Source organism: Cajanus cajan, chromosome 10 (assembly GCF_000230855.2).
Source record: "Cajanus cajan strain Asha chromosome 10, NIPB_CcT2T_4, whole genome shotgun sequence".
In the NCBI taxonomy this organism is placed as follows: domain Eukaryota; kingdom Viridiplantae; phylum Streptophyta; class Magnoliopsida; order Fabales; family Fabaceae; genus Cajanus; species Cajanus cajan.
Genome location: NC_138526.1, coordinates 34,075,203 through 34,079,034, shown reverse-complemented (window position 1 = coordinate 34,079,034; position 3,832 = coordinate 34,075,203). Strand labels below are relative to the sequence as shown.

At 28.2% G+C, this 3,832-nt stretch overlaps 1 long non-coding RNA gene across 1 annotated transcript; it reads left to right on the top strand.

Annotated features, from left to right (window-relative positions):
* The first annotated feature begins 394 nt into the window (after positions 1 to 394).
* On the top strand, positions 395 to 1,015 carry LOC109791979 (uncharacterized). The gene is made up of 2 exons (XR_002239076.2): positions 395 to 624; positions 738 to 1,015. It is a non-coding gene; the product is annotated as an uncharacterized LOC109791979 (long non-coding RNA).
* The last annotated feature ends 2,817 nt before the right edge of the window (positions 1,016 to 3,832 follow it).

Here is a 3,832-nt window from a genome sequence, read left to right as displayed (position 1 = left end):
TCCATTTATACCCGCCATAATATTTTTAATAAAATAGTTATTATGTTGCATGTTTCTAATAAAAAAGATTAATAAGATTAATTTTATAAAATTATTATTCTTTCATATATTTATTAGATTTTTTTTAATCTGTACTTCTTCTGAACACACACACACACATATATATATATATATATATATATATATATATATATATAAATAACTAACTTCACACATATTAAAAAGTTCATTAAATATATAATTTTTACAATTTTACATAAAATATATACCACATTTTTTGAAATATCCTTAACCACATTCATAATAGAAATTACCATAAGAGTGCTTATAGATTAATGATATTAAATAAGGTTGATTTTATTTTCAATTAAAAAAAATTAAATATTTTATATATATATATATAAGTCCAAAAGAAATATAAAATAACTTAAGATAACATTTATTAGTGAAGAAAATAAGTAAATTTTTTTTTTTATCATTTTGTAATTTGAAGCTTATAAATACGTAAGGAACTCTCTTCTATGATATCTGTCTCTATCGAAAGCTAACTTCTTCCCAAAATCAAGAAAATGAAAATCTCTTTTTATTTTTCATTCCTCCTTCTTGTTCTCTTGATTGATTCTGGTAAGCACTTCTTCCCTCACATGTTCAAGATATTCAGTTTTGTTTTGTGTGTATTGAATACAAGATTATGTATGTGGCTGTATATATCATATATATTGTTTAATTTGGTGTAGGAAAACAAGTTGAAATGGCAGTGGTGCCTGATTGTGATGTAGTAAGATTGCCAAATGATCATTGTGATCCACTCAAGAATGATTGCGACAGTCATTGCAAAGCATATTTCAAATCACAAACTGCACATGGATCCTGTGGCATTCAGTTTCATACATGTGTTTGTTATAGTTGCTAAATATAATTTTCATCTATATTAATCGCAGCTTTCCCAAAATGAATGTGTGACGATGAACTGAAAAAAGTATAATAAAATGGCTCTATTATTAGTCTGTCTTTATCTCTTTCCCAATTTTGGCGTTGAGTGTTCCATTTTGATGTTAACAAAGTTCTTCAATTTTGTTAACAATGTTTGTCCTAATAAATGATTTTTAAGCCCGCACTACATAAATTTGCGAGGATGGATTCTAAAATAAGACAGTCAATGTAATTATTTCTGTACTAACATGAAACCAGGCGAAATACTAAAGATTAGTGCTTTGTTTTAGAAAAAGAAAAGATAAGGAGAGGAAAAAAATAAGTTATATACTTCAAAAACTCAAACATATGTAGCGATTTTTATTAAATCATAAGTTTATTATTTATTTATTTGAGACAATTCTATTTAAGTTAAGTAAAATTATTATAAAAGATAAAGTTTTTCTTTTAAATACTTAGCATAGTTAAATATATATCCAAGACTTGAACCCGACCAAACTTAAACACATTTATTGAATGAATTCATTATTATATTTTAAGTTTTAAGCAATATTTTCTTTTTTATATTTGTTAAAATGTTACTATATACTGAATAAATAGGTTATTTTGCATAATATATTTTTTTTTATAAATGTTATTATAGATAGAGTTACATTTTTATTTCAATATTATTCTTTTCAATTGTTTTCAAAATCAAAGTCTCATATTTAATAAAAAAAATGTCACATAAGTTATTTTGTAATATTTATTTTGAAAAATGTTACTAAAATAAGTAACATTTTTCTTTATCTCAACATTATTCTTGTTTCTAAAATTAAAGTTCCACATTGAATAAAAAAAATATTTCTCTCATATCTAATTGTTACTCATAATTAAAGTCTCACATCGAATACATAAATGACTTATAAATAATATATATAATCATATAATTATACTTTAAGCTAAATGGGTTTTTTGATATTTGACATATAATTAATTAGTAATGACTAATTAAGAATGTCTTCAACCTTCTTTTACAGAACTCCTAAGAGTTTAGGGAACATAAAAATATAATAATTGATAGCATTATTTAAATTAAAACTAATTATTATTTTATAAAATTAACAAAAACTTAGCAACATCATTAAAATGTTACAAAAATATCACTTTGATAACATTTGAAAAATATTACCTAATTGTATAAAAATGTTATTAAAAGTCTTTAGTAACATGGACTATATACAACATTTAGTAATATATATATGTTGCAAAAGCAAATTAGCAACACTTATACACAAATTAGATAACATTTTTCAAATATTATTAAAAGTTCTTTGTATTGTAATGATTAATCTCATTGAAAATAACAAAAATATTTTAAGGAAAAAAGTATTAAATGTAAAATTTTTATATTAATTATATTATTATAAATGACTTAGAGTGAGAATGAAAATTTTCAATGTTGACCATTAGATTAAAATAATGACTTACATTAAAAAAAACTTACTTAAAATCACAATCACAATCACAATCATTATCATTTTCATTGTCATTATGATCGTTACTATTACTTTTTTGCTGCTTGCATCATCATTCATTTTCCTTTAATCTAATAATTTTATAGAGTAATTTATCTTTGCTTGTCATTTCACTACAAGGAAAATGATGAATTGCGAAGGACAAATTGCGACGGTTATCTTGAAACCGTCGTCGCTTTGATATTGCGACCCTTCATACGATGGTTTCTACCAACTGTCGCAAAATTTTTCAAAATTGCGACGGTTTCTCCCAAAACCGTCGCAAAATTTTCCAACATAAGAGTCTTAAGTATTTATTTGACCAAAAAGATTTAAATATGAGGCAAAGGAGATGGTTGGAATTTCTTAAGGACTATGATTTTGATCTTAATTATCATCCAGGAAAAGCTAATGTGGTAGCTGATGCTTTGAGTAGGAAATCTTTGCATTTGTCTTCTCTTATGATTAGGGAGATGGATCTTTTGACCCAATTTAGAGACTTAAGTTTGACTTGTGAAGTGACTCATAATAGTGTGAGATTAGGTATGACTCGGGTGACTAGTGAGTTGTTGAGGGAAATTGGAGAAGCTCAGTTAGTGGATTCATTTCTAGAGGCTAGACGTAAGGCTATAGGACAAGGGATTGGAGGAGAATTTACCTTGGGTGCAGATGGAGTGGTAAGATTTAAAGACCGAGTATGTGTGCCTAGTGACCCTACACTTAAACGATTGATACTAGAGGAAGGTCATAAGAGCAAGCTTAGTTTTCATCCAGGAGCAACGAAGATGTATCAAGATCTCAGGAAGATATTCTGGTGGCCTAGGATGAAGAAAGATATAGCTGAATTTGTGAGTGCCTGTTTAGTATGTCAGAAGGCTAAGATAGAGCATCAAAAACCTTCAGGATTACTTCAGCCTTTGAGTATACCCGAGTGGAAGTGGGATAGCATCTCTATGGACTTCATAGTTGCTTTGCCTAAAACTAGGAAAGGGCATGATTCCATTTGGGTTATAGTTGATAGGTTGACCAAGAGTGCACATTTCCTACCTATTAACATTAGGTTTTCTCTGGAGAGATTGGCTAGACTGTATATTGATGAAATCGTGAGATTACATGGGATACCATCTAGCATAATTTCAGACAGAGACCCTAGATTCACCTCTAGATTTTGGGAGAGCCTACAACAAGCTTTGGGAACCCAACTGAGACTTAGTTCAGCTTACCACCCTCAAACTGATGGTCAAACTGAGAGGACTATTCAGTCTTTGGAGGACTTGCTTAGAGCTTGTGTGTTGGATCAAGGGGGTAGTTGGGATAGTCTTTTACCTTTGATAGAGTTTACTTATAATAATAGTTACCACTCTAGCATAGGTATGGCACCATATGAAGCTTTGTATGGTAGG